Raw genomic sequence first — 14,404 nt, 5'->3', positions numbered from 1 at the left:
TCCCAAATATTACAAAGGACATATGCTGAAAAATTATTCATTCTTTATCTGAACAATCATATTTAAAATACAGAATACATATTCTGTATTTTACCTGGCCATCCTATTTACTCATTATAATAACCCTGTAAGGTAGGTTTTATCATCCTCATTTCCAAGTAAGGAAATTGAGTCTCAGACAATTTAAATAGATCAAGATCATACAACTAGGAGGTAGTAGAACCCATATTAGAATCTAAACTCCCTGGTGTGATTCCATGCTGCATGGCCTTTCTCTGGAGCAGTAGTCATTTATCTCTGTCTGCCTTCTCTCCTACCTAAGTGCATGCCACCATCCCATGGAAGATTTGATGGACATAGACATGAGCCCCCTGAGGCCTCAGAACTATCTTTTTCAATTGTGAACTAAAGACCAACAAATATTATCACTTTAAGGTGGATAATGATGAAAATGAGCACCAGTTATCTTTAAGAACGGTCAGTTTAGGGGCTAGTGCAAAGAATAAGTTGCACATTGTTGAAGCAGAGACAATGAATTATGAAGGCAGCCCAACTAAGATAACACTGGCAACTTTGAAAATGTCTGTACAGCCAACAGTTTCCTTTGGGGGCTTTGAAATAACACTACCAGTGGTCTTATAATTGAAGTGTTCAGGGTCAGTGCATATTAGTGGACAGCACTGACTAGTTGTGGAGGAAGATGCAGAGTCAGAAGATGAAGAGGAGGAGGATGTGAAACTGTTAAGTATACCTGAAGGGCGATCTACCCCTGGGGGTGATAGCAAGGTTCCACAGAGAAAAGTAAAACTTGCTGCTGATGAATAAGATGATGATGATAATGATAAAGATGATGATGATGGTGATTTTGATGATGAGAAAACTGAAGAAAAACTCCAGTGAAGAAATCTATAGGAGATACTCCAGCCAAAAATGCCCCAAAGTCAAACCAGAATGGAAAAGACTCAAAGCCTTTTGAGTCAACACCAAGATGAAAAGAACAAAAATCAACACCAAGATCAAAAGGACAAGAATTATTCAAAAAAACAGGAAAAAACTCCCAAAACACATAAAGGACATAGTTTTGTAGTAAACATTAAAGCAAAAATGCAAGTATAGAAAAAGGTGGTTCTCTTCTCAAAGTGGAAGCCAAGTTCATCAATTATGTGAAGAATTGCTTGTGGATGACTGACCAGGAGGCTGTTCAACATCTCTCGCACTGGAGGAAGTCTCTTTAAGAAAATAGTTTAAACAATTTGTTTAAAATTTTCCATCTTATTTCATTTCTGTAACCATTGATATCTGGCTGTCTTTTTTATAATGCAGAGTGAGAACTTCTACTGTGTTTGACAAATGTTGTCCAGGTTCCATTGCCAAGAATGTGTTGTCCAAAATGCCTGTTTTAGGGAGGGGAACATCACACACCAGGGTCTGTTGGGAGGTGCTGGGGAAGGGAAGGGAGAGCATTAGGACAAATACCTAATGCATGCGGAGCTTAAAACCTAGATGACGGGTTGATAGGTGCAGCAAATCACCATGGCACATGTATACTTATGTAACAAACCTGCATGTACAGCACATGTATCCCAGAACTTGAAGTAAAATTTTAAAAAATGCCTTTTTAGTTTTTAAAGATGGAACTCCACCATTTGGTTGGTTTTACGTATGTATGGAATGTTATGGTAGGACACAGTAGTAGTAGTGGTCAGACATGGAAATTGTGGGGAGACAAAAATATGCATATGAAATAAAACTCAGTATTTTAATAAAGTAGCATGGTTTTTATTTTTAAAAAAGAATCTAAAACTCATGTTTCAATTCTACATTGTGTTCATATACTAACTGAAATTATATCTAATGTATTTAGCAAACATGTAGGCCAAGTTCTACATGCCTTATAAAAATTGACTTAGTTAATTGTCACTATAAACCTATGAGGTAGGCATTATTATTATTTCCTTTCTACACATGAGAAAAATGAGGCATGGTGAGGTTAAACAACTTTCTTAGGCTCACATAGCTAGTAAATGGTAGAGTCAAGTTTCAAATCCAGGCAGTTTGCCTTCAGAGTATACCCTCTTCTCTCCATCCATCCGTAGGTAGTATCACCCTAATAAAGTCTCATTTAACTTTTGAATAAAAAAATGGACACAACCAAGCCTTAGAACACGGTTTTCAAATACACTAGAGAAACCTAGTTACAAGAACATAAGGATGTTTCAGGTCATATAAGACATCAATGGCAGGAGTAGGATAAATATATTAGTAATTTGAACTTAGATTTTTATTTAATTAATTAATTTATTTATTTATTTTAAGATGGAGTCTCGCTCTGTCGCCCAGACTGGAGTGCAGTGGCGCTCTCTCGCCTCACTGCAAGCTCCACCTCCTGGATTCACGCCATTCTCCTGCCTCAGCCTCCCAAGTAGCTGGGACTACAGGCACCCACCACCATGCCCAGCTAATTTTTTGCATTTTTAGTAGAGATGGGGTTTCACCATGTTAGCCAGGATCTCCTGACCTCGTGATCTGCTTGCCTCGGCCTCCCAAAGTGCTGGGAATACAGGTGTGAGCCACCGTGCCCAGCCTGAACTTAGATTTTTAAAAGACCAAGAAATATTAAGAGTTTAAATATATTTATTGAATTAGTTAAATATCAAGACATTGAGTTATTTTTAAAATTCTTAAATGTAATAGATTTTGAAGATGATTTAGCATCACATCATTTCTAAGGCAAAACTTAACTTTAAGGAACAGATTTTCCATGAGGTCATGTTTCCTTATTGGCAATAGTGTGAAGTAAGTGAACATATCTGCAGTGTCCAGTCCTTTTCCTTTTTTGCCGTAGACGCAGCTCCAGTTGCCTGTGGCACCATTATTATGCCTGCACCATCTCTACCACTCTCAAAGTTCTACTCTTAGACCCTTATTAAGCAAACTTACTTAGTTCTCCCTTATGGGGCATATATATCTTAATATAAGCATTTAGAAATAATACCTTAATGCCAAAATAACTTAATTTTAATGTTGAGAATTTTAGACATATGGGCAAGTTGTTAGGGGAGAAAATTTTTTATTAGTCCGCTTTTTGGATTAGCATTCATAGCTTTTATGTGACATATCAGTTAAAATTATATTCAGCTGCATGTAACAGAAAGAAAAAATAACAGTAGCTTAAATAAGAGAGAAGTTCATTTTACTCTAATCTAAATGAAATACAGAGATAGAAAGTCCAGGTCTGGTCTGGCAGCACAGGAGATGCACAGGAGATGGTGAAGCATAAATATTAGGAGCCCAGGCTCCACCGTCACTTGTGCATGGTTTTCATATTCACAGTCACTTCAAAAACCAGATAGTTACTAGAGCTTCAACTTTTATGTCTACATTCCAGGCCAGTACCTATGCTTTCAAAGATCCTTCCTAGAAGTCTCACATGCTTCTACTTACATCTCATTGCCTGGAATTTAATCATATGGCCACATAATGCTGAAAGAGAGTTTGGGAAATATGGTTGTCCTAGGTATAAGGTATACATGGGATTGGCTCCAAGACTCTCCCACCCCCAATACGAAAATCCACATATACTCTAGACCCACGTTTGCCCTGCAGAATCCATGAACACAGAAAGTTAGTGCTCTCTGTACTCAGGTTTTGCATTCTGCCAATACTGTATTTTCCATCTGTGTGTAAGTGCAAGTGAAACCTGTATTGTTCAAGAGTCAACTATACAGTCTTTTAGCTGGCCACATTTTTCAAGATTATGTTATAAAGAAAAATGGGGGAAATGTACATTAGAAGGAATGAATGCATGCAGAGTGGGACCAGCTATTTTACTTCCCAGTGAAGATGAACTTCCTGTGACAATCTAAAGTCTAAGATCAACTGGGTATTTTATGTGCCCTTTCAAACCCAGATAGCTCCTGAGCTTTACTAAGATCTCCAACTATTAAAGAATAATGCAAGGTGGTCCCTTAACAAAAACATATCCCTTTAGATTTTGTTATGGGAATTTGTGCATGTGTCTGTATACACAATGGAAGGTTATCTTACCGAAGCATTACTTGACAATGGCAATAGCTAAACATTCAAATGAGATTTCTCAGACTTTCTAAGAGGTTATTCTTGAGAGATGGTTAAACGTAGCACAGACATTTATTATGCTGAAGAGAATTGAGAGGAGAGTGTGGGGCTAGTTGGGGCAGGGACATGATTCAACAATGTACTTAGCTTTATCATGTTATATGTAGATTCCAAGTGAAAGACTGACATGTTTTTAAAAACAAGTTCTTTAAAACATAATATTGGATAATCAATTTTCAAAATCATACATAAAGGTGTTTACTACAGCTAATACATATTATTTTAAAACCTAGGCTCTTCGGAGATTTATCAAAACTTACAAGAGCTCTGTTGTCACTGTCATATTCTAAAATCTCAATATAAATCTATATGTTTAACACATTTCACATGAAATGAGCATAGAGTTGCCCTGGTTTAAAGACTTTAAATAATTGTATTTCAAGCCTGGTTTTAGTTCTCTAGGAACCACTTCTTTCTCCAATCATACTCTGATAATGATTGACATCTCAAAGGTCTAGGCCACCTGTGAACAGAGTTTTAATATCACATTTTTGAATTAATTATGCATAAAGCTCAAAATAGGTTTGGAAGGTACCTACTGAAATAGAATTAAATCAGGAAAGAAGTGTGGTGGCCACAAAACTGTGTTTATCTTTTATGTAGTAGGCAATTATCAGCATTTTTATTAGCAACAATAAATTAAAATATATACAATTAAATTCACATATTTTGTGCTATGTATATCAGTTTGTGAAATATTAATGTATGAATATCATATGTTGTAACAAATAAATAAATACAAATTAAACAAAAGTAATGATCTTTGTCCTTCAGAGATCTGCAATGTGCTAATAGAGAATCATAAACATGAAGGAAATGCAAATATACAAACCATAAGCACTTAGTTAATTTAGATCTAATTCATTCATGTTTTAAGGAAATCAAATACAATATAATAAAATTTTTAGAAGAATGTCTTAATTTGAATTTATATTTTTATATATCATTTTTCATGTTTTCATGAGTTACTTGTTTTCATTGAATTTTATCTTAGCTTTAACATCTACTTTTATTACTTGAAATCACATTGCTTTAGTTTATAGTCATACTTTTCACATCTTTAGATAGAATCTTATCTCCTGCATGCATTCATATTTAATCAACATATATTTATTGAGCTTACTGTGTACAAGACATTGTTCTAAGGACAAAGAATAATTAACTTTTATTTTATGTCCTGTCCCGTTTGTAGGAAAAAATCCTGCTGTTGAATCATTGATGAGCCATCATCACACCCCAGGAAATTTTTAAGTCTTTCATTTACTTACTTCTTTTCATTCCTCAGTCTATCCTATGGCTTCAAATTTTCCCTCTAAGAAAATAATCTCTGATTCTTTTCGTCTTTGATTCAGTTCCACTTAACTTCTATTCTCTCGTTACTAAATACATACAAAACACTTCCCCTCCTGTTTTGTATGGTTAAAATAGAGATAATCAAAGCATGATTTCACAGATCACATGGTTTATTGTCATATAAAGAGATTTCTTTCGGTTCACAATGCTTAAAGAGGGGGTGAATTATGTAAACAAATTTCACAGAGAACATACTTGATAGACCAAATACATTAACCACATTGTGAGTGAGTTCCAAAATATTAAAGTCTAGGTGCTTAATTAGGATGGACGCAGGCTTCTGTGGAAAGAAAAGTCTGTGGAAATTAACTTTTGAGGTGTACCTTTATGTGGGCAGTTCTCTATGAACACATAAGTTTCCTGTATGCTAGAGGGCAGTGCCAGTACTAGAGGGCAATGCGTTGGAGGTTAGCTCAGAGGCTAACTGGGTGTGATCCTGTCAAAGTCTGAGCTCTGGGTCTTCTTAGAGGTGCTAAGTGTAACCTGCCACAGCATAAGCTCAAAAAGTGTCTGTCAACTCGAATTTATTTGTAATTTTTTTCAAGCTTTATTTTTATTTATTTATTTATTCACTATACTTTAAGTTTTGGGATATGTGTGCAGAACGTGCAGGTTCGTTACATAGGTATACACGTGCCATGGTGGTTTGCTACACCCATCAACCCATCATCTCCATTAGATATTTCTCCTAATGCTATCCCTTCCCTTGTCCCCCAGCCCCCGACAGGCCCCGATGTGTGATGTTCCCCTTCCTGTGCCCATATGTTCTCATTGTTCAACTCCCACTTATGAGTGAAAACATTCAGTGTGTGGTTTTCTGTTACTGTGTTAGTTTGTTGAGAATGATGGTTTCCAGCTTCATCCATGTCCCTGCAAAAGACATGAATTCATTTTTTATTATGGCTGCATAATATTCCATGCCACATTTTCTTTATCCAGTCTACCATTGATGGGCATTTGGGTTGGTTCCAAGTCTTTGCTATTGTGAGTGGTGCTGCAACAAGCATTCATGTGCATGTGTCTTTATAGTAGAATGATTTATAATCCTTTCGGTATAGCCCAGTAATGGGATTGCTAGGTCAAATGGTATTTCTGGTTCTAGATCCTTGAGTAATCACCACATTGTCTTCCACAATGGTTGAACTAATTTACATTCCCACCAACAGTGTAAAAGTGTTCCTATTTCTCCACATCCTCTCCAGCATCTGTTGTTTCCTGACTTTTTACTGATCACCAGTCTAACTGATGTGAGATGGTATCTCACTGTAGTTTTGATTTGCATTTCTCTAGTGACCAGTGATGATGAGCATTTTTTCATATGTTTGTAGGCCACATAAATGTCTTCTTTTGAGATGTGTCTGTTCATATCCTTTGCCCAATTCTTGATGGGGTTGTTTGTTTTTTTCTTGTAAATTTGTTTAAGTTCCTTTTAGATTCTGGATATTAGCCCTTTATCAGATAAAATAGATTGCAAAATTTTTCTTCCATTCTGTGGGTTGCCTGTTCACTTTGATGATAGCTTCTTTTGCTATGCAGTAGCTCTTTAGTTTAATTATATTCCAGTTGTCAATTTTGGTTTTTGTTACTGTTGCTTTTGGTGTTCTGGTCATGAAGTCTTTGCCCATGCCTGTGTCCTGAATGGTACGGACTAGGTTTTCTTCTAGAGTTTTTATGGTTTTACATCTTACTTTTAAGTCTTTAACCCATCTTGAATTAATTTTTGTATAAGGCATAAGAAAGCGATCTAGTTTCAGTTTTCTGCATATGGCTAGCCAGTCTTCCCAACACCATTTATTAAATAGGGAATCCTTTCCCCTTTTCTTGTTTTTATCAGGTTTGTCAAAGATGAGATGGTTGTAAGTGTGTGGTGTTATTTCTGAGGGCTCTGTTATGTTCCATTGGTCTATATCTCTGTTTTGGTACCAGTACCATGCTGTTTTGGTTACTGTAGCCTTGTAATATAGTTTGAAGTCAGGTAGCGTGATGCCTCCAGCTTTGTTCTTTTAGCTTGGGATTGTCTTGGCAATGTGGGCTCTTTTTTGGTTCCACATGAACTTTAAAGTAGTTTTTTCTAATTCTGTGAAGAAAGTCAATAGTAGCTTGATGGGGAAAGTATTGAATCTGTAAATTACTTTGGACAGTATGTCCATTTTCATGATATTGATTCTTCCTATCCATGAGCATGGAATGTCCATTTGTTTGTGTCCTCTCTTATTTCCTTGAGCAGTGGTTTGTAGTTCTCCTTGAAGAGGTCCCTCACATCCTTTGTAAATTGTTTTCCTAGGTATTTTATTCTCTTTGTAGCAATTGTGAATGGGAGTTCACTCATGATTTGGCTCTCTGCTTGTCTATTATTGGTATATAGGAATACTTGTGATTTTTGCACATTGATTTGTATCCTGAGACTTTGTTGAAGTTGCTTATCAGTTAAGGGAGGTTTGGGGCTGAGACAATGGAGTTTTCTAAATATACAATCATGTCATCTGCAAACAGAGAGAATTTGACTTCCTCGCTTCCTATTTGAACACTCTTTATTTATTTCTCTTGCCTGATTGCCCTGGCCAGAACTTGCAATACTATGTTGAATAGGAGTGGTGAGAGAGGGCATCCTTGCCTTGTGCCAGTTTTCAAACGGAATGCTTCCAGTTTTTGTCCATTCAGTATGATATTAGCTATGGGTTTGTCATAAATAGCTCTTATTATTTTGAGATGTGTTTCATCAATACCTAATTTATTGAGTGTTTTTAGCATGAAGAGGTGTTGAATTTTATCAAGGCCTTTACTGGACCTATTGAGATAATCATGTGGTTTTTGACATTGGTTCTGTTTATGTGATGGATTACATTTGATGATTTGCATATGTTGAACCAGTCATGCATCCCAGGGATGAAGCCAACTTGATTGTGGTGGATAAGCTTTTTAATGTGCTGCTGTATCAGTTTGCCAGTATTTTATTGAGGATTTTCACACCAATATTCATCAGGGATATTGGCCTGAAATTTTCTTTTTTGTTGTACCTCTGCCTGGTTTTGGTATCAGGATGATGCTGGCCTCATAAAATGAGTTATGGAGGAGTCCCTCTTTTTCTATTGTTGGGAATAGTTTCAGAAGGAATGTTACCAGTTATTCTTTGTACCTCTGATAGAATTTGGCTGTGAATCCATCTGGTCCTGGGCTGCCTCAATTTTAGAACTTTTTATTGGTCTATTCAGGGATTCAACTTACTCCTTGTTTAGTCTTGGGAAGGTGTATGTGTCCAGGAATGTATCCATTTCTTCTAGATTTTCTAGTTTAGCTGCATAGAGGTGTTTATAGTATTCTCTGATGGTAGTTTGTATTTCTGTGGGACTAGTGGAGATATCCTCTTTATCATTTTTTATTGAATCTATTTAATTCTTCTCTCTTTTCTTCTTTAGTAGTCTGGCTAGTGGTCAATCTATTTTGTTATTGTTTAAAAAAGAAAAACAGCTCCTGGATTCATTGATTTTTTTTAAGGGTTTTGTGTGTTTTTATCTCCTTCAGTTCTGCTCTGATCTTAGTTATTTCTTGTCTTCTGCTAGCTTTTGAATTTGTTTGCTCTTGCTTCTCTAGTTCTTTTTGTTTTGTTTGTTTGTTTGTTTGTTTTGTTTTGGTTTGGTTTGGTTTGGTATTCGACAGAGTCTCACTCTGTCACCAGGCTGGAGTGCAGTGGCACTATCCCAGCTCACTGCAACCTCCTCCTCCCAGGTTCAAGTGATTCTCCTGCCTCAGCCGCCCGAGTAGCTGGGACCACAGGCGTCTGCCACCACACCCAGCTAATTTTTTCTATTTTTAGTAGAGATGGAGTTTCACCATGTTGACCAGAATGGTCTCAATCTCTTGACCTTGTGATCCACCCACCTCGGCCTCCCAAAGGGTTGAGATTACAGGTATGAGCCACCATGCCCAGCCGCTTCTCTAGTTCTTTTAATTGTGATGTTAGGGTGTCAATTTTAGATCTTTTCCACTTTCTCATGTGGGCATTTAGTGCTATAAATTTCCCTCTAAACACTGCTTTAGCTGTGTCCCAGAGATTCTGACACATTGTATCTTTGTTCTCATTGGTTTCAATGAACTCATTTATTTCTGCCTTAATTTCATTATTTACCCAGTAGTCATTCAGCAGGAGGTTGTTCAGTTTCCATACAAATGTGTGGTTATTGAGTGAGTTTCTTAACAGTGAGATCTAATTTGATTGCACTATCATCTGAGAGACTTTTTTTTTTTTAATACTTTAAGTTCTAGGGTACATGTGCACAACATGCAAGTTTGTTACATATGTATACATGTGGATGTTGGTGTGCTGCACCCATTAACTTATCATTGACATTAGGTATATCTCCTAATGCTATCCCTCCCCCCGACCCCTCCCCACAATAGGACCTGGTGTGTGATGTTCCCCTTCCCATGTCCAAGTGATTTTATAGTTCAATTCCCACCTACGAGTGAGAACATGCGGTATTTGGTTTTCTGTTCTTGCAATAGTTTGCTGAGAATGATGGTTTCCAGCTGCATCCATGTGCCTACAAAGGACACAAACTCATCCTTTTTTATGGCTGCATAGTATTCCATGGTGTATATGTGCCACTTTTCTTAATCCAGTCTGTCACTGATGGATATTTGGGTTGATTCCAAGTCTTTGCTATTGTGAATAGTGCCGCAATAAACATACATGTGCATGTTTCTTTTTTTTATTATTATTAATATACTTTAAGTTCTAGGGTACATGTGCATAACGTGCAGGTTTGTTACATATGTATACTTGTGCCATGTTGCTGTGCTGCACCCATCAACTCGTCAGCACCCATCAACTCGTCATTTACATCAGGTATAACTCCCAATGCAATCCCTCCCCCCTCCCCGCTCCCGATGATAGGCCCCGGTGTGTGATGTTCCCCTTCCCGAGTCCAAGTGATCTCATTGTTCAGTTCCCACCTATGAATGAGAACATGCAGTGTTTGGTTTTCTGTTCTTGTGATAGTTTGCTAAGAATGATGGTTTCCAGCTGCATCCATGTCCCTACAAAGGACACAAACTCATCCTTTTTATGGTTGCATAGTATTCCATGGTGTATATGTGCCACATTTTCTTAATCCAATCTGTCACTGATGGACATTTGGGTTGATTCCAAGTCTTTGCTATTGTGAATAGTGCCACAATAAACATACGTGTGCATGTGTCTTTATAGCAGCATGATTTATAATCCTTTGGGTATATACCCAGTAATGGGATGGCTGGGTCATATGGTACATCTAGTTCTAGATCCTTGAGGAATCGCCATACTGTTTTCCATAATGGTTGAACTAGTTTACAATCCCACCAACAGTGTAAAAGTGTTCCTATTTCTCCACATCCTCTCCAGCACCTGTTGTTTCCTGATTTTCTAATGGTTGCCATTCTAACTGGTGTGAGATGGTATCTCATTGTGGTTTTGAATTGCATTTCTCCGATGGAGAGTGATGATGACATTTTTTCATATGTCTGTTGGCTGTATGAATGTCTTCTTTTGAGAAGTGTCTGTTCATATCCTTTGCCTACTTTTTGATAGGGTTGTTTGTTTTTTTCTTGTAAATTGGATTGAATTCTTTATAGGTTCTGGATATTAGCCCTTTGTCAGATGAGTAGATTGCAAAAATTTTCTCCCATTCTGTAGCTTGCCTGTTCACCCTGATGGTAGTTTCTTTTGCAGTGCAGAAACTCTTTAGTTTAATTATATCCCATTTGTCAACTTTGGCTTTTGTTGCCTTTGCTTTTGGTGTTTTAGACATGAAGTCCTTGCCCATGCCTATGTCCTGAATGGTATTACCTAGGTTTTCTTCTAGGGATTTTATGATTTTAGGTCTAACATTTAAGTCTCTAATCCATCTTGAATTAATTTTCGTGTAAGGAGCAAGGAAAGATTCCAGTTTCAGCTTTCTACTTGTGGCTAGGCAATTTTCCCAGCACCATTTATTAAATAGGGAATCTTTTCCCCGTTTCTTGTTTTTCTCAGGTTTATCAAAGATCAGATGGCTGTAGATGTGTGGTATTGTTTCTGAGGATTCAGTTCTGTTCCATTGGTCTATATCTCTGTTTTGGTACCAGTACCATGCTGTTTTGGTTACTGTAGCCTTGTAGTATAGTTTGAATTCAGGTAGTATGATGCCTCCAGTTTTGTTCTTTTGACTTAGGATTGTCTTGGCAATGCGGGCTCTTATTTGGTTCCATATGAATTTTAAAGTAGTTTTTTCCAATTCTGTGAAGAAAGTCATTGGTAGCTTAATGGGGATGGCATTGAATCTGTAAATTACCTTGGGCAGTATGGCCATTTTTACAATATTGATTCTTCCTATCCATGAGCATGGTATGTTCTTCCATTTGATTGTGTCCTCTTTTATTTCACTGAGCAGTGGTTTGTAGTTCTCGTTGAAGAGGTCCTTTACATCCCTTGTAAGTTGGATTCCTAGGTTTTTATTCTCTTTGAAGCTATTGTGAATGGGAGTTCATTCATGATTTTGCTCTCTGTTTGTCTGTCACTGGTATATAAGAATGCTTGTGATTTTTGCACATTGATTTTGTGTCCTGAGACTTTGCTGAAGTTGCTTATCAGCTTAAGGAGATTTTGGGCTGAGACAACAGGGTTTTCTAAATATACAATCATGTCATCTGCAAACAGGGACAATTTGACTTCTTTTCCTAACTGAATACCCTTTATTTCTTTCTCTTGCCTGATTGCCCTAGCCAGAACTTCCAACACTATGTTGAATAGGAGTGGTGAGAGAGGGCATCCCTGTCTTGTGCCACTTTTCAAAGGGAATGTTCCAGTTTTTGCCCATTCAGTATGATATTGGCTGCAGGTTTGTCACTAATAGCTCGTATTATTTTGAGATACATTCCATCAATACTGAATTTATTGAGAGTTTTTAGCATGAAGGGCTGTTGAATTTTGTTAAAGGCCTTTTCTGCATCTATTGAGATAATCATGTGGTTTTTGTCTTTGGTTCTGTTATATGCTGGATTATGTTTATTGATTTGCGAATGTTGAACCAGCCTTGCATCCCAGGGATGAAGCCCACTTGATCATTGTGGATAAGCTTTTCGATGTGCTGCTGAATCCGGTTTGCCAGTATTTTATTGAGGATTTTTGCATCGATGTTCATCAGGGATATTGGTCTAAAATTCTCTTTTTTTGTTGTATCTCTCTCAGACTTTGATATCAGGATGATAATGGCCTCGCAAAATGAGTTAGGGAGGATTGCCTCTTTTTCTATTTATTGGAATAGTTTCAGAAGGAATGGTACCAACTCCTCCTTGTACCTTTGGTAGAATTCGGCTGTGGCTACATCTGGTCCTTTCCTCTTTTTGGTTGGTAGGCTATTAATTATTGCTTCAATTTCAGAGCCTGCTATTGGTCTATTTAGGGATTCAACTTCTTCCTGGTTTAGTCTTGGGAGAGTGTAAGTGTCCAGGAAATTATCCATTTCTTCTAGGTTTTCTAGTTTATTTGTGTAGAGGTGTTTATAGTATTCTCTGATAGTAGTTTGTATTTCTGTGGGATCGGTGGTGATATCCCCTTTATCATTTTTTATTGCACCTATTTGAGCCTTCTCTCTTTTCTTCTTTATTAGTCTTGCTAGTAGTCTATCAATTTTGTTGATCTTTTCAAAAAACCAGCTCCTGGATTCATTCATTTTTTGGGGGAGTTTTGTGTCTTTATCGCCTTCAGTTCTGCTCTGGATCTTAGTTATTTCTTGCCTTCTACTAGCTTTGGAATTTGTTTGCTCTTGCTTCTCTAGTTCTTTTAATTGTGATGTTAGGGTGTCAATTTTAGATCTTTCCTGCTTTCTCTTGTGGGCATTTAGTGCTATAAATTTCCCTCTACACACTGCTTTAAATGTGTCCCAGAGATTCCGGTATGTTGTATCTTTGTTCTCATTGATTTCAAAGAACATCTTTATTTCTGCCTTCATTTCGTTATATACCCAGTAGTCATTCAGGAGCAGGTTGTTCAGTTTCCATGTAGTTGAGCAGTTTTGATTGAGTTTCTTAGTCCTGAGTTCTAGTTTGATTGCACTGTGATCTGAGAGACAGTTTGTTATAATTTCTGTTCTTTTACATTTGCTGAGGAGTGCTTTACTTTCAACTATGTGGTCAATTTTGGAATAAGTGCGATGTGGTGCTGAGAAGAATGTATATTCTGTTGATTTGGGGTGGAGAGTTCTGTAGATGTCTATTAGGTCTGCTTGGTGCAGAGTTGAGTTCAATTCCTGGATATCCTTGTTAACTTTCTGTCTCGTTGATCTGTCTAATGTTGACAGTGTGGTGTTAAAGTCTCCCAGTATTATTGTATGGGAGTCTAAGTCTCTTTGTAAGTCTCTAAGGACTTGTTTTATGAATCTGGGTGCTCCTGTATTGGGTGCATATATATTTAGGATAGTTAACTCTTCCTGATGAATTGATCCCTTTACCATTATGTAATGGGTTTCTTTGTCTCTTTTGATCTTTGATGGTTTAAAGTCTGTTCTATCAGAGACTAGGATTGCAACCCCTGCTTTTTTTTTTTTTTTTTCCATTTGCTTGGTAGATCTTCCTCCATCCCTTTATTTTGAGCCTATGTGTGTCTCTGCATGTGAGATGGGTCTCCTGAGTACAGCAAACTGATGGGTCTTGACTTTTTATCCAATTTGCCAGTCTGTGTCTTTTAATTTGACCATTTAGTCCATTTACATTTAAGGTTAATATTGTTATGTAAACTTGATCCTGTCATTATGATATTAGCTGGTTATTTTGCTCATTAGTTGATGCAGTTTCTTCCTAGTATCAATGGACTTTACATTTTGACATGTTTTTGCAATGGCTGGTACCTGTTGTTCCTTTCCATGTTTAGTGCTTCCTTCAGCATCTCTTGTAGGGAGGC

The 14,404-nt window shown here is 37.2% G+C and overlaps 1 pseudogene; it reads left to right on the top strand.

Moving 5' to 3' along the window:
- The first annotated feature begins 338 nt into the window (after nucleotides 1-338).
- Nucleotides 339-1,235, top strand: LOC126952003 (nucleophosmin-like; annotated as a pseudogene).
- Nucleotides 1,236-14,404: the final 13,169 nt, after the last annotated feature.

Source organism: Macaca thibetana, chromosome 4 (genome assembly GCF_024542745.1).
Source record: "Macaca thibetana thibetana isolate TM-01 chromosome 4, ASM2454274v1, whole genome shotgun sequence".
Lineage (NCBI taxonomy): Eukaryota > Metazoa > Chordata > Mammalia > Primates > Cercopithecidae > Macaca > Macaca thibetana.
This window is presented reverse-complemented; position numbering and strand designations above follow the sequence as displayed.